The sequence below is a fragment of the Pangasianodon hypophthalmus genome, chromosome 4 (genome assembly GCF_027358585.1).
Source record: "Pangasianodon hypophthalmus isolate fPanHyp1 chromosome 4, fPanHyp1.pri, whole genome shotgun sequence".
NCBI classification, from domain to species: domain Eukaryota; kingdom Metazoa; phylum Chordata; class Actinopteri; order Siluriformes; family Pangasiidae; genus Pangasianodon; species Pangasianodon hypophthalmus.
Genome location: NC_069713.1, coordinates 1125241 through 1148517, shown reverse-complemented (window position 1 = coordinate 1148517; position 23277 = coordinate 1125241).

Sequence of the window (23277 nt, the reverse complement as noted above, 5' to 3'; positions counted from 1 at the left end):
TTGACTCACAAGATGAAAAATTAGAAGAAATGGCGAATCAAATGCGAAGGAACAATGTCATGATCACAGAGATTTCCAAGGCTGTCGAGTTCAATGCCGCTGAAATTAAAGAGTGCAGAGAAAAGTGCTTAGAAACGAGCAAATCACTCCTGGGATTAACTACATCGCCCAAAGACCTGGCGAGTAGAACAGCTGAACTCGAGCGGTATAAACGAAGATGGAATCTCCGGATCAGCGGTATGAAAGAGAAGCCCGAAGAGGATCCCCGCAGAGGAGTGATTGGTCTTTTTGCTTAAATCTTAAATTTTTGCTTTTGCACTTGGTTCAGAAATTAGAGGACATTGTTGACACAGTTCACCGAATCGGCAAGAAGGAGCCAGGGAAACCAAGGCAGATGATTGTGCAGTTTACAATGCGAAAATACAGAGATGAAATATGGAAATCAACACAGAACTCATCAGTCTGTCGGGACCACGGAGTCCGATTCACGGAGGATCTGACGAGGGAGGACCGGCTGGCCCACGCTGCGCTATGGCCTTTGATCGATCAGGCGCGTAGAGCAGGAAAGAAAGCGTACTACCGTGGTCCGTTTGGTTACACTGAAGGAAAACGCATTGACTCGACATGATTATTCACTTGAACTGATTGCGGGTAGGATCGTATGAGATATGACTGTTTTTGGAGTCACACTAGGTTGTGAGCTATGTTCTAGGTTCGTGATTATACATCCTGGTGAATTTTTTGTTCTTTCTCATACAAGTGTTTGCATTTTTCCTTACATTTTGTACTTTTCTTTTCTTATTGTTGCTATGTTTCCAGTTCAGTTGCCATTTTCTTTCATGTCATTGAATGTTAGGGGCATTCAAAATAAAGTTAAAAGAAAAGCAATGTTCTTATTTTTTAAAAGTAACGGTTCTCACTGTATTTTTCTACAAGAAATGCACTCTGTTGTAACGGATACTGCCTTTTGGTCTAGTCAGTGGGGAGATACGATATCGCTTAGCCACGGTTCCTCCCACTCGGCAGGTACTGCAATTTTATTTAATAACTGTCCAGGAAAAATAATCTCTTCCAGATCTGATCTAAATGGACATTGGTTAGCGGTTGTGTTAGACATTGAACATATTTTCTTCATTTTGGTTAATGTATATGGCCACAGTAATGCTAAACTGAATCAAAGTTTACTTCAAGAGGTCTCTTCTGTAATCTCTGATTTAAAGAGAATTTACCCTGCAGATAATATTGTTGTAGGTGGAGATTTTAATGTCGTACCGAACAAGACACAGGATAGACATCCACCCAAAAGCATTACTTCTCGACCAAATCCTTTGGTCTCCCACTTTTGCAGTAGTCTTAAATTGATAGATGTCTGGAGATATCTCAATCCTAATCTCAGGCAGACCCAAGACCCAATGCCTCCAGCAAATCAAGAATTGATTATTGGCTTATTTCAGATAACTTACTGTTATTTGTTAAAGACTGCGCTATTTCGGCAGCACCTTTGACAGACCACTGTGCTGTTTCACTATTATTCAAACCAAATCACAACACTTCAAGGATTAAGGGATATTGGAAAGTTAATTCTGATTTACTTAATAATGAGAGATTCTGTAATAAAGTTAAAGATTTAATTAAGGAAATTAAGAACAGAAGTAACTTTAATTCTAATAAAGCCAGATGGGAATTCCTCAAATTTAAAATTTGTGAATTATCTATTAATTACAGTAAACTGCTTGCTAAAGTAAGGAGACAACAGGAATGTAATATTATTTATGAGATTAACAAATGTTGTAGTGAGAGTGTATTGAATGATACTGAAAAAAGCAAAATGGTCTCTCTACAATTAGAACTGGACAATCTTTACATTAAGAAAGCTGAAGGTGCATATATACGTTCTAAAGCTAAATGGATAGAAGAGGGTGAAAAAAGTACTTCTTACTTTTGCAGATTAGAAAAAAGACGACAGTCGAGTAACTCAGTCCGTTCACTAATGATTGATGGTGTTGAATACACAGATCCTATTGTAATAAGTAAGAAAATCTATCAATTCTATAGTGACTTGTATTCTTCCAACTTTTCCCCAATAGAGTGTAATGATTTCTTTGATAAAATAATACATTTTATTCCCCACATTGACAATGATTGGAAAGATTGTTGTGATGCTGACTTGCATATTAAAGAACTTGACTCAGCAGTTCAAAACCTGAAGTTAAACAAATCTCCCGGCCTCACAGCTAATTTTTACAAATTCTTTTGGAATGATATCAGATTATTATTATTTAATGCTTTTGTTGAATCCATTGAAGACGGTTCTTTTGGCCCCTCCATGAATCAGGGTCTGATTACATTAATCCCTCAACCAGACAAAGATATGAGATATGTGGATAATTTTCATCCAATCACATTGCTCAATAATGATTATAAAATTCTCACACACATATATATGTTAATAGATTAAAAGTGGGCATTAATAGTTTAATTAACGAATCACAATCAGGCTTTCTTAAAGGAAGATCTATTCATAATAATATAAGGTTGGTGATGGATTTGGTGGAGTACAGTCACTTGATAGAGGATGATGGAATAATTTTATCTTTAGATTTCAAAAAGGCCTTTGATATGATAGAGCACGCTTTTCTTTTTAAATCTTTAGAACTTTTCGGTTTTGGTGAACAATTTATTAATATTATAAAAATGATTTACAGAGACATGAATAGTTCCGTTTCTCTCCCTTTTGGTACTACACAAAGATTTCAGATTGGCCGTGGAATAAGGCAGGGATGCCCATTGTCCCCTCTTTTATGTATTTTAGCTGTAGACATGATGTCCACTCTGGTTAGTCATGATTTATCTGTGAAGAAATTAAATGTATTTGGGAAAACCTTAGCAATCAGTCAGCTAGCAGATGACACTACATTATTTTTACAAAATAAAGACCAAATTCCTCTGGCTATCTCTCTAATCAATACCTTTTGTAAAGCTTCAGGCCTTCAACTAAATTTAAACAAATGTGAACTTTTGGCCCTACACTCCATTCAAGAGTTGTCCTTATATAACATTCCAGTTAAAGAGATATCTAGGCATTTCTATTTCCAGAGATTTGAAGATTAGTATGAAAGAAAATTTTGAAAATAAAATATAAATAGCCAATGGTATCTTGAATAGCTGGTTACAGAGAGATGTATCAATTTTCAGGAGAATTCTTCTATCTAAAGTTGAATATCTATCTAGACTGATTTATCCAGCTCTTGCTTTAGCGCCCTCTTCTGTTATTATAAAAACAAGCAATCAAAAAATGTATGACTTTATTTGGAGGCACAAAACTCATTATATTAGAAAATCTGATATTATCAAAGGGTTTGAAGAAGGTGGTCTGAATGTAATTGAATTTGAGAGTATGAATATTTTGTTAAAACTGAAGTGGCTTCAAATGTTTTTAGGTAATACTGAGAGCTTCTGGTATGCAGTGCCTTCAGCTTTGTTTTGTAAAGTGGGTCGTATCTGCTTCCTTCTCAAATGTGACTTTGATTTACCCAAACTTCCAAAAAGGACTGGGTAAATACAAATATTTTTTAATGGATGAGTCTGGTAATATGTTAAATTACAATTCATTTACTTTAAAACATAGATTTGCCTGTCCTCCAAAGCAATTCTTTACTGTTATTAATGCAATACCTTCAGGTATAAAATGTTAATGAGATATTCCCTTTCCTACTCTAAAATTACTGCAGTCCTTCCCTTATTATATGTTGGCGATATTGAGATAGAGAATAAACTCTGCACTAACAAATATATAAGACAATATATCATCCAGTCATGCTACCCTTGTCAAATATTAAGAAATAAATTAGATCACATATTTGATAAAAACAATGTTAAATATTTCAGAACAGCCTATCTAAAATTTCCTATTCTCCCCAAGGTAAAAGAAATACAATTTAAAATATTAAATGAAATATATCCCTCCAATAAATTTCTACATTCAAAATGTAACTTTGAAAATGAGCCTTGTTATTTCTGCAAACATTTAGCTGAAGATACAGAACATATATTTTTTACATGTAGTTTGTCTCAGTCTTTTGGACAGCATTGCAGGACTGGATGGTAGAGAAGGGTGTGGCTGCTGATGACTCCATTGTGCTGAGCCTTCCATACCAGATTCTTTTTGTATACTAATTAATGCCAGTTTGTTGTATTCAGATTTTGTACTTAATTAAAAAAAAAAAAAAAAAAAAAACCTACATCACAGCAAGTGATGCAACAAAAAAGTGAAAAAAAACCCGTTGTGAACACGCTGAATCCCTAGTGCGCATGCGTGCTTCCGACAGTGTGCCGGTCTTTCATTGACAGTGTGCTGCTGCTGCTGCTGCTTCCACTGTACAACTTTTGTACTCCGAAATCGCTTCGAGGACGTTTTTTTTTGCGTTTCAGATGCACAAGTAAGGGTAAGTCGACTCATTTAGACTTATTTATTTGTGTGTGTTGGGATTATTGCACAGACCTCCGTGTATTAGTGTCTTAATGCAAAGTTAAGGAGGAGCTGAGCTGCTTAGCTAACTGTGCAGTGTGTGTGTCCCCACAACCCCTCATACTGTCCTCCAGCTAACACTGGGGTCCTGGGTGCAAGAGGACGCTGGCGTTGTCTGTTCGCCGCTTCTCCACTCGAGTTTTAACGAGTTTTAACTGTAAAATAGTCACAGCGTTAGACTACTGGCGCTACTTCTATATAATATTTGAGTCTCCCGCCGAAAGTTTGCTTACTTCCGGCCTGGTGACGCCATTCCTTCCGCTTGGGCAGCTGTGCGCTCTGTCGCATCTATTCTACGTCATCAGAGCGCCGCTACTCTGCGGATTAGTTTTTTTTTATTAATGCTTGAACAACAAATACGTAACAAAAGTGCCAAGGGTATACATAGATAATATAAAAAGTACATATTAACTATAGATGTATATATAAAACCAACAAATAAATAAAAATAAAATAATGAAATAATGAAAGGCCTTGCTAAATCACAATAACTTAAATGTACCGAATAAATACACAGTTTTTACAGCTTTTTTGTTTGTACTCTCCTTAATGGTGCTTACATAAATATCTAATTCCTTAAGTACCACAGAAAAAAGAGGTTTCTGATTGCTGAATTTACAACGATGAATATGAAACTTAACAAGTCTAATCAAGAGATTGATCATGTAAAAATCCTCATTTTCCAACTTCTTGTCATAGTTCAAAAAGCCAAATATTACATGTTCATACAGTAAAAGAAAGTTGCACAACACTTTGTCATTTATAAATCTAGGACCCTCCCACCATAACCTCTCTGTATATTGACAACGCCAGAAAATATGAGGTACCGTTTCTGGGTGTAATGAACAGAATGAACAGTTTACATCTATATCTTCAATAAATCTGGTTAAAAAATGCTTAGCAGGGTAATATTTGTGCAGTATCTTAAATGAAATTTCTTTAATTTTATTTGTAATGAGATATTTATTAGGTAATACCGAAACTTTCCTCCAGTTAATACTTCCGATAAACTTAGACCAATAGAAAATAACACTCGGTTTACTAACAATTTCTTTTTAAATTAATAAACTTATAGCCTGATTATTATTTTTTTGCTAGATGAAAAACAAATTCTGCCACAGAAAGTGTGAGCAGGGTGAAGTAAAGAAGCATGTTTAGAGTATGAAATATCTCTACATAAAGACACAATACTAGAAGAGAGAGAGCTCCAATTACAGAGCCATGTTCTTTTGGGGTTACAGGGAAATTAAAATATGAAAGAAATTCATCATAAGTCATTAAATACCCCCTAGGAATTCAACAACTGTCCTGCCAAAAGAATCCCTTTATCAAACCAGGTTTTCATAAATATACTCTTGTGTTTATACAGAATACTACAATTATTCCAGATATAATACTGGTGTGGAGAAAAATTGTGCTTATAAATTAACTTCCACCCCAAAAGTGCTTGCCTTTGAAAAGCTGATCATTTAACAGGCAGTTTTTCAATTTTGTAATCACACATTAACAAAAATGAGAGACCTCCAAGTTGGTCAAAAACAGTACTAGATACAATATTCCACACAGAAGAAGGGTTTTCCAAAAAATACTTCAACCAGTTAATTTTGAAAGTGTTATTTAAAATAGAAAAATCTAAATAATCAAGACCACCGTTTTTATATAATAATAATAAGTTTATTTTATATAGCGCCTTTCTGCAAACTCAAGGTCACTTTACAATATGAAAATAGATAAACATGACAACAGACAAAGAACAAAAGGAAATAAACAAGAAATCCATGGCATGAGTCAGATCATACAGTCAGAGATCAGAAAAACAAGAAAGAAAAAGATGTGTTTTAAGGTTGAAATCCTGTAATGAAGAAAGATCACGTATGTTTTTGGGAAGAGAATTCCAGAGTGTGGGGGCAGAGATACAAAACGCTCGTCCACCAAACGATGCTAACCTGTGGCGTGGAATTAACAGTAGACCAGGATCTGAAGAGCGTAATGTGTGAACTGGGGAGTAAGTATGAACGAGATCAGAAATGTATCGGGGGGGGGGGTGAGACCATGAAGTGCTTTGAAGGTGACGAGGAGAATCTTGTATTGAATACGGAAGCGAACAGGTAGCCAATGAAGTGTGTGTAGGATGGAAGTAATATGAGAGGATTTCTTAGAAAAAGTGAGAACCCTAGCTGCAGAGTTCTGGATATATTGGAGCTTATTTAATGTTGTGTTTGGTAGACCATAAAAAAGAGAATTACAGTAGTCTAGTCGAGAAGTGATGAAGGCATGAACCAGTGTCTCAGCGTCATTGATATTTAAGAAGGGACGTAAACGAGCAATATTACGGAGGTGAAAGAAAGCAGATTTGGTGAGTGAAGAAATGTGAGGCAGGAAGGAGAGAGAGGAGTCAAAGATTATACTCAGGTTTTTAACAGTGGTGGAAGGTCGAACCAAAATCCCAGCAATGTTAACATTATCAGCACAGAAAGGAGCAACATTTTTTTGGTGAACCGACAAGTAGTAGATCTGTTTCATCAGTGTTGAGTTTGAGAAAGTTACTGGTCCTCCAAGCATTTATATCATTAATACACGCTGTTATGGAGTTGGTGGGAAAAGGAGAGTTGTGTTGAGAACTGATATAGAGCTGGGTGTCATCTGCATAGCAATGGAAGTTAAAGCCGTGATGACGAATAATGTTACCTAAAGGGAGCATATAGATGATGAAGAGTAAAGGCCCAAGAGCAGAACCCTGAGGAACACCGTGAGAAACAGGAGCAGTAGAGGACTTAGCCTGGCAGACAGAGATGTAATGCTGGCGGTCAGACAGGTAAGAAGTGAACCAAGATAGGGCAGTTCCAGAAATACCTTAATATATGAATTAACTATCACAGATTTTCTAATATAATGCACGCGGTTTTTCCACAGAAAATTTAACATTGTTTGATCAATTATCTTGTTTATTTTACTATCTGAATGAATTGAGGAAGCAACATGGGTAAGCCTAGAAATACTTTCCGCTTTAGCCAGCAGAGCACGACCTTTAAGAGATAAATCCCTCTGTAACCAAATATTAAATCTGCTCTTTACTTTTTTGATCACGGGATTAAAATTTAGTGAGATTCTGTCCTGTTCATTTTTGGAAATAGCCATACCTAAATAGATTGGAACGTCCTTTATAGGAATATTACAAATGGATTTGTCATGGCAACTCTTCAAGGCAAACAATTCACATTTTTGTAAATTCAGGCAAAGACCTGAAGCACTAGAAAAAATTTCAATAATTTTGATAGCCGAGTGAATTTGACAAGCATTTTTTTTAAAAAAAGATCCCCTGCTACACTTGCCTGTATGCTTTGGTTTTGTCCCAGACTGTTTGCTTTCTGGTCACTGATTTTTGAGTCTTATTCTATAAGTTTTATGAAGTAGATAGCTACAAATAAATATTAATCAATATTAGTAATTACTAGCCCCTCACTTAGCCGTCACAGCTCCAGTGTTAGGTATGTGTGTGTGTGTGACTGTGTGTGTGACTGTGTGTGTGACTGTGTGTGTGACTGTGTGTGTGACTGTGTGTGTGACTGTGTGTGTGTATGTGTGTGTGTCTGTGTGTGTGTCTGTGTGTGTGTGTGTGTGTGTGTGTGTGTGTGTGACTGTGTGTGTGTGACTGTGTGTGTGTGACTGTGTGTGTGACTGTGTGTGTGTATGTGTGTGTGTCTGTGTGTGTGTCTGTGTGTGTGTCTGTGTGTGTGTGTGTGTGTGTGTGTGTGTGTGTGTGTGTGTGACTGTGTGTGTGTGACTGTGTGTGTGTGACTGTGTGTGTGTGTGTGTGTGTGTGTGTCAGTTTCCTGTCTCTACTCTCCATGTCGTTCTTTGTTCTTAAGCTTTCCCACTGCACTTATTGTGTTTAGGTACCTGGTTAATTCCTCACCTGTTGTCACCTGTGCAGTGCTGCTGGTGGTGTTGTGTCTCAGACATGGAGTCCTGCAGGGTTCCTCACCAGGTCCTGCTTTTATTCATCCTCACGTTCATCACAGGTGAGTGTGATTTCAGTCTCACTGCTCACACTGGGCTCAGCGAGTTCCTCTTACAGTCTTACAAACCTCTATTAAACATGTTTTAGGATTAATTAGGTTTTTTCTCATTCATTAGCATATATGTTTAGAAATCATTTAGATAAATAAAAAATAAAAACACTTCAGAATGTATTCATGTAAAATATCTTGATCTTGATCTTTACTGATATTTTTTTCTTTTTATTTTATGCTGCTATTTAATCAGTTGTGATTATAATGGAAAGAGAAAAGCGTATAATAACGTTTAGTGAAATGTAAAACAGCAATATTGTTTAAAATGTATGTATGCAGATCATATATGATATAAAACATGAATTATAGACTCCTGAGTGAGAGACGTTAGTGTGACATCAGCTGCACCTCCTGGTTGCAGAAACAATGCAGGAGACTATAATGATTTAAGAGCTGAGACAGAATTTGTTTTCTAAAACGTTGAGCTGTGCTTTTGAGCGTCAGAATCAGAAATGTGATTATAAACACATTTGTTTTCACTGCGTTACTATCAGATAATCAACAATTTAACAGGCATAGCTTGCTAGTTAGCTAAAATAACTCATTTACATTGCTTTAATAAACCTGTATAGCCTGCTAAAAATCATACCGTAAGGATCTTCTAGAGTTCCACTGTTAGTTTAGCTGAACAGCACTCGCTGTCCTTTAGTGCTAATCCATAATAACAACTGAAGAACATTTTAGCGAACATCAGTCTGATTCTTGAAGGAATCTGTAGTTCTCTTATGACAGGTTCTGGTCTCTTATGGTTTTCTTGCAACCAGGTCACATGTGCATATTGTTTTATTTATAAACACAGAGTGTTTTATAGGAAGGCTTTATACTGAAATGTGTGAGATATACACATTTTAATTTTAATTTAATCATATGTGCATGTATAGGTTTATATTTTATTCTGTTTATCTGCTTCTCTCTTTCAGTACCTGTATCAGCTGTCACTACTGTACAGGTGAAGTTTAATCAGGCTGCTGCTCTGCCCTGTGAACGGAAATGTTCTCGTGAGGCCAAATGGACTCTGTTCAGTAACCGATATGATGCAGTGGCTCGGTGTAATCAGACATCCTGCTGGTCACTAAAGGAGGGATTTAAAATGTCCCATGATCAGTACCTGAAGGGAAATCTCACCCTCACCATCACTGCAGCTGATTACAGTATGATGGGTTTATACACGTGTGAGTGTGATGGTGAAGACATTAATGATGTGCGTCTCAGCATCGAGAGTAAGTGTCTTTACCTGCTCTATAGCTTATACACTCTTACTGATTTAGGTTTAATGTGTTATATCACATTTACACCCAGTTAAGATGTGGAGTGTTTTTTCTCCTCAGCCATGACATCATCAGTTCAGATAAACGCTAGTGAAGATCTGCAGCTGGATTTGCACGTATCAGAGCGAGTGGAGGTGATCTATAAGGGTGGAGATTCAGCAGATCCACATGGTGAACAGATCTGCACTGTGGATAGAAGCTCACTACGCTGTACAGCTGAATACACACCGAGAACATCACTCACTAACACAGTTCTTACACTGAGAGGAGTAAATTCGACTGCCGGGGGAGTTTACATCGTCCGAGACACGGAGACTAATGAAGACCTTCATATTTACTCAGTATCAGTGACAGTATCAGTGAGAGGTACGTATTCAGTGTGATTGGTGTCCGACAAAATATATGTCAAATATAAATCCATATAAATGTCAGATTATAGAAACATATAAATATAAATATAATTCCAAAATAATAACATATAAATAATGGCTTTAGGTAAAAATATAAATCTAATAGTACAGGATAAAGTCAGTAAAGCTAACTGTGTGTGTGTGTGTGTGTGTGTGTGTGTGTAGGATAAAGTCAGTAAAGCTAACAGTGTGTGTGTGTGTGTGTGTGTAGGATAAACTCAGTAAAGCTAACAGTGTGTGTGTGTGTGTGTGTGTGTGTAGGATAAACTCAGTAAAGCTAACAGTGTGTGTGTGTGTAGGATAAAGTCAGTAAAGCTAACAGTGTGTGTGTGTGTGTGTGTGTGTGTGTGTGTGTGTGTGTGTTTGAGACAGAGAGAGCGCTACCATGGTGGGCGATTATCCTGATAGTGTTTGGGCTGCTGCTTGTTGTTGCGCTGCCTGTGATGATCCTGTGCCAGAGAAATTGACTTCAGTTCTGCCAAAGAGATGAAGTAAGTACCAGCGACGTGCAGCTCCGTGACATCAGAGATCACATGACTGTGTGCTGTAACCAGAATAAAATCCACAGCACATCACCCTGATTAGACGCCACTCAGTCACTGCATGCACACTTCCACAAAATAAATAGAATTATCACCTATAAATTACACTTTTACTGTCAGAATAGTTCCACGTTTAATTCAGTAATCTCACATGATCACTGAGAGAGAACAGAATGGAGTAACAGAGGGAAGAGACTTATAACTTCATGCAGCATGATTCTGGAGCAAGGAGAGAGCTGAACTCAGATAGGAAGACGGGAATAAATGATTTCTCCATCCCTTTGTTCTTCACAACACCAAAAGAATATGACCAGACTACAGAATCTGCTGGAATCCTCCCTCATACTGTTTGTCAGTTCTAGACCTGACTACTGCAAGTCTTTTTTTTTAATCCCTTTATCTGTTACATATCTTCATCAGATCTTCTTATAGGCTTCTCCTGTCATATATTACCTTTGGAGATGATTTCACTGAGCACCACATCATGTACGAAGCCTGGTTTAGATCTCCACACCTGCTTTAATTTCCTGAAATTTACATCTAGATGTGAAATAGCAAAATATAGCCATCACAGGTTTTACCAGCATCACCTTACCTACCTAACTGTTTTATTGTAAATGTAAATGATTTATATACTGATGAAGTGACGTCTTGAAGTGTACTAAATACTGGTGCCTTTTACATGTTGAAGAGACACGGTACTTTATTTTAAATACATTTAAAAGATAAAAAGCATGAAATACTTTCACTGGTAGAGACTACATTATCATTTCTGACTAATGTGAACTAAGTGGTCGTTTTCATGGCAGTCTGTTTATACAGGCTCTTTTTCAGTTAATTTCACTGCAAGATGTTCAGTGCACATGAGAAGAAGTAGAAGAATAACATACTCTAAGTGTAGTCTTTTGAGAGGGTTATCTGTAGCATCATTACTAGAGATTGTGAGGGAGGATCTAAGCACACAGAACAGTGTTAGCAGAGATATGCTAGGTGCTGTGATTAGCGTGCACACAAAGCTATTGATGAACATGCAGCAGTGAATTGAGCCTGCATAGAAGTCTACTTCCGTTCCTCTCGCACTCATCAGTGACGCACAGTCGCACTTTGTTATTGCTCGCTCGCAGGGCTACACTCTGCTCATGATTCAACTAGATATTTGAGATTTTGGGGCCAGAATTCAGACACACACATGTTCCCACTGCTATGATTAGCTAGATATAAAATATCAAAGTGCTAATTTAAGACTTCCTGAAGAAGAAGGTGTTTATGGAGGTGCCAGGACAGAGGAGAGTCTTGATGCAGGTCTTCCTTGTACCCTGAGAGATGGAGAGAGCAGTTGAGCAGTGCTAGAGGATCAGAGGGAGCGTGGTGCAGTGTGAGGTGTGATAAGTGCTTTGAGGTAGCTGGATGCTGGTCTGTTTTTGGCTTTGTAGGTGAGCATCAGTGTTTTAAATCTGATGCAGCAGCTACAGGAAGCCAGTGGAGGGAGCCTAGCATTAATTAAATTAATTTAATTAATTGACAAGCAGAATGTTTAAACGGACTGGCATGAAAATGGCCATTTCATTAAGAGTCAGAAATGGTAGTGTAGTGTAGCTGTATGTACAATAGTACACCACTAAAGGTGCTGACACTACAAGGAGACGTACTGTAATAAACAGTTGTGATTTTTTAAAGATATTGCATCTTCTGGATATTTTAATGATAAACACAGTTTACTGCCTCCTCCTTTCACACGGGTGCAGAGCGTTGTTGAAGTGTAAAGAAGCAGGCAACAGCTGATCATCACACAACACATTGGGGCGTGAACTGGGAGATGAAAGTCAGAATGGTTTAACTGGAAGTGATTGGAGGAGATGTGTTTATAAACACAGTGTGTAATACTGTAACACTGATGTCTTTCCAATCTAACGATGTGTCTGATGAGTGACAGCAGGGAACTTTTCACTAATTACAGTATTATATTGTGAGCAAGTGGACAGCTTTAGATCACGCTGCCTACAATGATCAAGGAGACTTGTTCACAGTTAGCTTTTACTTGAATGTTATGTTTTTATGTACAATATAAATTCTATGTTTTGTGTTTGTTACAGAAGACATTTTGTACACTGATAATAAAATTTGTATTTTATATTACATTCGTGTTCATATTTTATTTTGTAATACAGATAAATGTAATGTGAAACTTGTTTTGAACAAACTGTGGATCTGACAGATTTTCTCCGAGACAGTGAGGACGTGTGGTTATGAGGAAGTGTTGGATATGAAACCTGGTGGATGTGTCTCTGATCTAGAAACTGGAGTTTGTGTGTGTGTTTGTGTGTGTGTGTGTGTGTGTACAGGGTTTTACAGTAACTACCAAGCCCTTGGGAGAGAAAAGCTCCTGCTACTCTTATTTTTAGTTAAGATGTAGAAACTAGAAAAGTTTACATACACACTTTTTTCTCCTACATTAGGAAGAAAGAAAGTTATGAGTAGAAAGTAATAATAAAGTGTGTGTATTTGTGTGTAAAGCTTTCTTGTGTGTGCATCTTAACTAAAGCAGGTGAGCAGGAGGTTTTTTCCACCAGAGTACTCGGTGGTAAAATACTGAGTAAGACCCTTAACCCTCTGTTAAAATTACTGTGCTGTAAATATACAGTGATTTCTTTTTATATGGAAGTTTGCAAAGTTTTTCTGCTGTGTATAAAATATGATTTTCTCTTAAATCTGAGGTAATTAATAATATAAGGAAACTGAGCCAATGAGCTAATCTGAGGTAAACTCTGTGATAACTGAAATCTGAGATGCGCTAACTGAGCTTATATGAGGTAAACTCTGAGGTAACTGAAATCTGAGATGTGCTAACTGAGCTAATCTGAGGTAAAATCTGAGGTAACTGAAATCTGAGATGTGCTAACTGAGCTAATCTGAGGTAAACTCTGTGGTAACTGAAATCTGAGATGTGCTAACTGAGCTAATCTGAGGTAACTGAAATCTGAGATGTGCTAACTGAGCTAATCTGAGGTAAACTGAGGTAACTGAAATCTGAGACGTGCTAACTGATCTAATCTGAGGTAAACTCTGTGATAACTGAGCTAATCTCAGTCAAGAGGAACCTCTGTCAAACATACTGATCTAGACCGCTGGCCAAGACCAGATGGCTCACCCAACACGATGGTAAAACTGATAACTACAGAAAGGGGGGGGGGGACTCACCCAAGGACCCTCATGGAATGAGACCTTTGTTCTCCCCAGGAACACAAAGTTCACCACCCTTCACACGTTCCACAGAACCCAGCTTTAACAGACTACATAAGGCTACTTTACATCTCCTATAAGGACAATGACTTTTAAGATGATGCACCATAGTTTGGAAACTTGTTGCCTCTTTTAATGTCATTCCGTATGTGTGTCATGCTTATAGCCACCAGGTCATTATGATGTTTTTTTTTGTTCGTTTAACAGGGACCATAGTGTTCGTGTGTGTATCAATAACAGCAGGTATGTCGTGTTTGGTATGTGTGTGATCACTATTGAATTTCCTAAGGGTTGGTATAACGTGAAGTTGAGCACGATGTATTACATGCATGTTACCAAATTCCTTAACAAAGTTCTAACCTAATCTTATGACTCTGCAAGAGTCTCATCCAAAACACCTGTGCAAGAGTCCATCAACATCTTCAGAGAGCCTTTACCAACATCTTCAAGGAGTTCTCTTCAACTAACAGCTCAAGAGAGCCTCCATCCACATCTGAAGGAAGTCTCATCAACCAAGAAGTTCATCACGAGGAGATCACGCTTGCTGCGAGACTCCGCATCCAAACTGGTTCCTGCAAAGCCTCCAACTCTCGCCTTCACACCGTTGTGAACCACTCATCAGAGTTTTGCAACCCGCCTACGAGACTCCGCCGGGTTCGTGCCTCACTCTGTTTATGTAACGGGTAGTATTCATAGTATTCATTACACTACCCAACAGACATTCACATTAAGACAAAGTTAATACGGTTATAATTCTGTTCAATATACAAAGTCATATTTCATCTTGTTCAATATTTTGTTTAATGTACAAAATAATTTCGTTATAACATTAATTGTGTTCGAAAGAGGTGGGAATGGAATGGAGAAATTGTCAATTAAATAATTGTTTTATTTTGTCGTGCTCATTACAAGGAAGCCCGAATAGGTGGTGATCGGCCAAAGAGACCTGATCCGTTAGTCTGGGATCGACCGCTTATGTCTCGACTCACTTTCTCAGGCGAGATCGCGAGAGTTTCCTCATCTGAGTAAACGTTTTCACTGAGGAAACATCACAGTATCACTCGCGATTATTTCTCCCTATTTTTCTCAGGTATCAGGTCACTAAAATGATTATAATACATTTCTAAAATGAGTTTGAATGTTAAGAGTATGTGTATGTAATTGTTGAACGAGAAAGGGTAAAGTTTCACTGAGTGTGTTAATGCGCGTATATGAGCGAAGCACATGGTGGCCGGGCCGAACACATGGCTGTGTAATGTGATTTCCCCCATGCTGTAAACTTTAACATTGCGCGTGTACTTTGTATTATGCTCGATATATTGTTTATTTCGTAACTGTTATGAGTTTTGTGAGAGTATGCTTAGCCGTATTAATATTTTATTTACTGTTACTGGGGAAGAGAATGTTTCAGGGAAATTTTGCACATGGTTATAGGTTAATATTTGCAATGTAAAGGAATTATATGCACTACTGTAACCGATCTGTTGTGAATGTGAGTTGTTAAGTGTGTTTAATATAAGAGATCTGAGTAAACGTTTTCACTGAGGAAACATCACAGTATCACTCGCGATTATTTCTCCCTATTTTTCTCAGGGCGTTACATTTATCTTCCTCATTGGTCTTTCCAGACGCTACATAAGGCCAACCAGACCGCCGACCAATCAACATCGCCAGAAACTCCTTCCAAACAACAACGCAACGAGGGAACCCCTGGCAACACAAACGCAAGTATAGTACCTCCAGATTCTCGCTGAACTGGTGCATTTAATACAAGTTTAAAGCCCTTCTAAACGAAGCGAATGGTAAATCAAACTCATAAGTTGATGGTTCGTTCAGGTCATGGTCTGAGAAACTTCTAGAATCTCGGAATTTCATTCACTCTCTTTTCAAAGCCATTTTCACCCCTGTTTACGTGTGTGTGTGTGTGTGTTAGATTAGTTTCTGTGTTTTAGAATAGTAATAAAGTCTCGTCTGATTTTATATAGTGAAACACTGAAAGAGCTAAATTTCCTTACACAACAGTCAGAACTCTTTTGAACCTCCACAATCAGTGGGAGACTGTAACTGAGCTAAGGGCCATGCAGAAAATCCAGTCCATTCAGAATGCAGCAACACTTGGACCTGACACAATTTCAGCAATCCCTCTCGAGGAGATCTGACAGGGCCAAGAATCAGATCCAGCAATCTCAAAAATAATACCCTATCTGGGTCAGAAGAAAAGACCATCAAGACGAGAGATGGCTGGAATGGATGCCAGGGTTCTAGTTTTTCTTAAGCAATGGGATCGACTGAAGGTTCAAGATGGAGTAGTCTATCGTGTCTCCAAAGATCCTTTAAGCAATCACAAGAGGTTCCAACTTGTACTTCCTTCTAGTCTTAGGGCTAAAGCCTTAACTGGTGTGCACGATCTTGCTGGACATCAGGGACAGTCAAGAACTCTCCAGCTAACTCGACAACGCTTTTTCTGGCCTAGAATGGATCGTGACATAAGGGAGTATGTCAAGTGTTGTCAGAGATGTATATTGGCCAAAACACCAGAGCCATCTGCTCGAGCCCCGCTTGAGAACATCAGGACTTCAGCCGCCATGGAGTTAGTGTGTTTGGACTTTTGGAGTGCCGAGGACAGCAAGCAACGTACTGTAGATGTATTAGTCCTGACGGATCACTTTACAAAGTTGGCCCATGCCTTCCCGTGCGTAAACCAGAAAGCAAAACAAATTGCGAAGAAGCTGTGGGATCATGTCTTCTGCATCTATGGTTTGCCAACACGCATTCATACGGATCAAGGGACCAACTTTGAAAGTACACTCATCGCAGAATTGCTCAAGTTGGCAGGTATCGAGAAGTCGCACACTACAGCGTACCACCCGATGGGGAATGGTGGAACCGAGTGGTTCAATCGGACCTTGGGCAGCATGCTTCGTTCTCTGCCTCTTAAGGAGAAACACAAGTGGCCCGAGCAGATACAGACTCTGACATTTGCATATAACGCCACAGCACATGAGACCACTGGTTACGCCCCATTCCAGTTAATGTTTGGTCGCATTCCAAAGCTACCTGACGATGTCGTCTTTGGGCAGGTGTTGCATGACCCTGTGATTGTTGACCATGGCAGTTTTGCGAAAACACTTATGTCTTACCTTTATGAAGCAGCACACACTGCTTAGAAACACACTGAGAAAGAACAGAAAAAGCAGGCTAAGGGTTATAATCGGAAGGTCAAGGGCACATGTTTGAACATTGGAGACAGAGTGCTCCTTGCAAACAAGAGTGAAAGAGGAAAGAAAAAGCTTGCCGATAAGTGGAACCCAACTGGCTATACTGTAAAGGATCGAAACCTTCAAACAAACATACGAACTGATTGACGAGGAAAGCAAATCAAAAGTAGTGCATCGAAATTTGATTCTGGAGATCAGCTTTCTACTTATTGAACCACCTCAAGATGACAAGAACATCCAGTCTAATGCTGAGAACATGGAGACTGAGTCTTGTGTGTCTGAGTTGTCTGATTCATCGAAAGAGGAGGGTTCTGATGATAGAACAAGGGCATGGGTGCTTGATGGACAGGACGGAATTGAGGGTCAAGGGCCTGTGGGTGGTGATGATTTGGAATCTGGTCATTCAATCCAAAGTCGAAGAAGTGTCTGTGAACAAGATCCCAGTGAGAACGAGGTCGCTCGGGGTTATTCTGATGAAGTAACCAGTAATACGACTGAATCTCTTGCTAATAACTCTAACTCACAAACACAACCTGTGAATGACCTTCATGCTAACAGTATTCCTGATACACAAGCACACATTCCCACTGACACACAGGGTGTTAGGACCCGTGCGGGAAGGGTGGTCAAAAAAGTTAGCCGTTTGATTGAGTCCATGACACAGAGGCCATTTTACATTCAGAAAGTGGGTCCGTCCTTACCAAAGAGATCGGGATCAATTCTTTCTTTATTTTAAATATATATTTTATTTTTCTATCACAATACTGTGAAAGGGTATGTGCGATGTATGAATTTTATTAAGTGTAATATAGACCAGATTATTGTATGTTGTACAAGGCAGCATACCGTTCTGAGAATGTCTAAGACTTGATCAACCTTGGACTTTTCTTAACCTATCAAGTAGGTAACTTACCATGTTGAACTGCGAATGAGACTCGTTGAAATTCTGGTTCTGTTGGATCAATTTTTGTGTCATTTTGGTCAGGATATTAGTGAAATTCATGGGGGGCGAATGTGACGGATGTTAATAAGAGTGTGTACTCACGATCTAAATTAATGTATTTCACTAATGATCCTTCCTTTCAATTTTCATGTATTTGCTTTATATTAGTTTGTTCACGAAAACGTTATAATTTAGTTTTGTATTTTATTTGTGTCATTTTGGGAAAAGAGTTTTATATTCATTTTACGTCGTGACGTCATTTCTGTTCAGCCCGCGCTGCGTCCTTAGACCGCGTTGAGCAGTTAGCGGTGCTGCTTCAATATAAGTTTGTAAGAGTTACCAGAAGTTTTATTAAGTACTTACATTATAAATGTAATAGGAATCGTTTTATGCGTGGATGGATGAGATTTAATCATTTTATTACTGAGTACAGCGGTTTGAGTGTATGTATGTGCGTTAGCAGAATACGGTGATTTTAGCTAACCAATTAACCAATTAACCAATTAACTGGTGTTTAATCTGTCCAGGTGGAAAAATCACAGAACGAAATCATTTCCCATTGTTATACTCTCTTTCTATTCCATCCAGCATCCGCATGCTCCATGGTAATAAACCCTCCATCAGCAGCAGTTCCCGTGATCCATCTCTTCATTTGTAACACAACGCAGACCGTAACAGTGTCAGTGTGGGGCCGGTTACATTCACTCTAAATCCAGTGTTTTTTTATTATTATTTGTGACTGTTTAATTAAAGTGTGGCCATATTTAAAATTTTAGTAATACAGAGTGGAACTCGTTATACACTTGTGTTTAAAACTCTTCAGAATGAAGTTCCAGTTTGCATTTATAGCAGAGTGCTGCAGGTTAAAGGCGTCTCCTGATTGGTTCCCTGGTTGCTAAGGGACACAGTTTCCCTAGTAACGTAGACTTTTTTTTTAAAATCTAAATTTAACGTGGCAGTAAAATAACGCTATTAGCACACCTGTATCGAAATATTTATAAAGTGTAAACAGGTATAAATTACCTCAGGTTATCGTTAACATTATGATTAAAGATTCACACAAAGCATGTGTTCGTTATAAACTGTGTAACTGAGGGATACAGTGTGGATTTAATGTGTAATGTCACAGACAGGCCAGTAGGGGTCAGTGTTGTCTTTAATTTACCTGCTGCTGAGGTCTTTATTCTGGAGTTCAGTAGATAAACACGACTACACTGAGGAGAGACATGTAGCTACTGTAAATGGCAATAAAGTGAACTGTTAAAGTGTTATTTAAATAAAACATGCATTATTGACTACAGAGAGATATTTAATTAAATAAATAACAAATAATAAGCCATAAAGAAAGAGAATATTTATATGGAACAAGAAGTGATGAAGAAGTGATATTAATATCTGACAGGAATAAACTGTAAGACTGGCAGCTGAAGTCACTGGAGTCTGAACCACACAGATCATTACACATCAGGAGTAAGGGTACCGACGTGCACCACGCGGGACTATACGGGAGTAACGGAACCGACGCGCACCACGCGGGACTATACGGGAGTAACGGTACCGACGCGCACCACGCGGGACTATACGGGAGTAACGGTACCGACGCGCACCACGCGGGACTATACAGGAGTAACGGTACCGACGCGCACCACGCGGGACTATACGGGAGTAACGGTACCGACGCGCACCACGCGAGACTATACGGGAGTAACGGTACCGACGCGCACCACGCAGGACTATACAGGAGTAACGGTACCGACGCGCACCACGCGGGACTATACAGGAGTAACGGTACCGACGCGCACCACGCGGGACTATACAGGAGTAACGGAACCGACGCGCACCACGCGGGACTATACGGGAGTAACGGTACCGACGCGCACCACGCGGGACTATACAGGAGTAACGGTACCGACGCGCACCACGCGGGACTATACGGGAGTAACGGAACCAACGAGCACCACGCGGGACTATACAGGAGTAACGGTACCGACGCGCACCACGCAAGACTATACAGGAGTAATCCAGAGGCTGCCCTCATAATTTGTTCGTTATATTTACTAAACATTCAACATTTAGCAGAATAAACTGAATTTTGGGAAACACTGAGTACAGTTTTATGTTTGCGACAGTGTGATAACGGCAAACAGTCTGATTTTGGCATCTGATGATGGCTTTAATTTAATATAAGATCACATGACCATTTAGCTACTAGTTAAACTCAGAAAATGTTCTAAATACCAAACAATAACTTATAAATATAAATCCATATAAATGTCAGTGATTACAGAAATCTAATAGTATAATAGGGTTTCCTGACGGTGTCCAGTAAAATCAGAGAATTCAAAACATTCTACATTCACAAATAATATATTTTTAAATATAATTTCAAATATTTAAAAACCTCTTTAAACTAAATAATCCAAAGCTGATGCTATTGCCCCCAGTGAAATTCATAATTTTTGTTCTGAATTGTGCACTTTAGATATGTTTGTTGGTCACAGCAGGAGGAAATTACATCAAATGACAGGAAATGATTAAAGGATCCATAATAACTGCATCCAGGCTACTGGGACATGAGAAGCATTAAAGCATAACAGCAGCCTCATGAGTTTATTTATAGATGTGTTTAGGTAGGAGACTGCTTCAGGTGAGAGACTGCTACAGGTAGGAGACTGCTTCAGGTGAGAGACTGCTTCAGGTAGGAGACTGCTTCAGGTGGGAGACTGCTTCAGGTAGGAGACTGCTTCAGGTGAGAGACTGCTTCAGGTAGGAGACTGCTTCAGGTGGGAGACTGCTTCAGGTAGGAGACTGCTTCAGGTAGGAGACTGCTTCAGGTGAGAGACTGCTACAGGTAGGAGACTGCTTCAGGTGAGAGACTGCTTCGGGTGGGAGACTGCTTCAGGTGAGAGACGGCTGCAGGTAGGAGACTGCTTCAGGTGAGAGACTGCATCAGGTGAGAGATGGCTTCAGGTGAGAGACTGCTTCAGGTGAGAGACTGCTTCAGGTAGGAGACTGCTTCGGGTGAGAGACTGCTTCAGGTAGGAGACTGCTTCAGGTGAGAGACTGCTTCGGGTGGGAGACTGCTTCAGGTGAGAGACGGCTGCAGGTGGGAGACTGCTTCAGGTGAGAGACTGCTTCAGGTAGGATACTGCTACAGGTGAGAGACTGCTTCAGGTGAGAGATGGCTTCAGGTAGGAGACTGCTTCAGGTGAGAGACTGCTTCAGGTGGGAGACTGCTACAGGTACGAGAATGCTTCAGGTAGGAGACTGCTGCAGGTGGGAGACTGCTTCAGGTGGGAGACTGCTTCAGGTCGGAGACTGCTGCAGGTGAGAGACTGCTTCAGGTAGGAGACTGCTTCAGGTCGGAGACTGCTGCAGGTGAGAGACTGCTTCAGGTAGGAGACTGCTTCAGGTGGGAGACTGCTGCAGGTGAGAGACTGCTTCAGGTAGGAGACTGCTGCAGGTGAGAGACTGCTTCAGGTAGGAGACTCCTTCAGGTCAGAGACTGCTGCAGGTGAGAGACTGCTTCAGGTGGGAGACTGTTACAGGTACGAGAATGCTTCAGGTAGGAGACTGCTGCAGGTGGGAGACTGCTGCAGGTGGGAGACTGCTTCAGGTGGGAGACTGCTTCAGGTGGGAGACTCCTTCAGGTCGGAGACTGCTTCAGGTGAGAGACTGCTTCAGATGGGAGACTGTTACAGGTACGAGAATGCTTCAGGTAGGAGACTGCTGCAGGTGGGAGACTGCTGCAGGTGGGAGACTGCTTCAGGTGGGAGACTGCTTCAGGTCGGAGACTGCTGCAGGTGAGAGACTGCTTCAGGTAGGAGACTGCTTCAGGTGGGAGACTGCTGCAGGTGAGAGACTGCTTCAGGTAGGAGACTCCTTCAGGTCAGAGACTGCTGCAGGTGAGAGACTGCTTCAGGTGGTGAGCTAACATCACTGGTCTACAAATTTTGGGAAATTATCGACCTCTGAGATAAAATCTGCTAATGTTTACATATTTTGATTAGATGAATTAGAAAACAGGTGATAAAGGTGCTGGTTGGCTAAAGTTTTCAAGATATTTCACGATAAACATTTATAAGTATCTATACACAGGCGAGTATATTTGCCTACAAGGGAGGGGAGTGTCTGATGATCATGATGCCTCGTAACTTCACGACAAAGAACGGTAGAACAATGAAAATGGTACCATATGAAAGTTTATAAATTTATCTTCACTGTGAGACTAAAGATTATTATCTAACTGTAATTTATTGGTCTTTTATTGCAGAGTACATTTGTCTTGGCCAGATCTACGCATCATACAGTTACATTTGGTGGCTTGTGAAAGTGTCATTGCCTAACATTTCCAAGGAACAGTCGCGTGATATTTTCCCTCAGAAACCAAGATGCCTCGAAACTGTGTAAACAGCGCTTAATCGTTTAATCTGACGTTAGAGCTAGTATTCTGTAATTATCTGATATTCACATTATATTTCGTAAGCTTTAAAACTGTATAATTTTGAGGTTGTATCTTAATAGTCTGGGAAGCTGCACAACAATGGGACCAACCCACCCACAGTTGTGCAATTTATCTAGTCTCAGTCTGGAGTCCTGGTCTTTAGAGAGACAGTTTAGAAGGTAACAGCAGGAGGAAATGACAGAAAATTATTAAAATGCTTAAAATGTCAAAATGATATAAATACAGTTGTATAGTTTTAGTGTGTAGTGTAGTTCCGTCATGATCTACTGTTAATAACATCTGTAACAACATGGATAACACAACACACACATTATTACATATTATACACTGTGTGTGTGTGTGTGTGTTTGATCAGCAGGAGAGAGCGCTACCAGTGTGAGGGAGTGTCCTGATAGTGGCAGGGCTGCTGCTGCTTGTTGTGCTGCTTGTGATAATCCTGCAGCAGTGCCAAAGAGATGAAGTAAGTACCAGTGACGTGCAGCTCCGTGACATCAGAGATCACATGACTGCGTGCTGTAACCAGAATAAAATCCACAGCACATCACCCTGATTAGACGCCACTCAGTCACTGCATGCACACTTCCACAAAA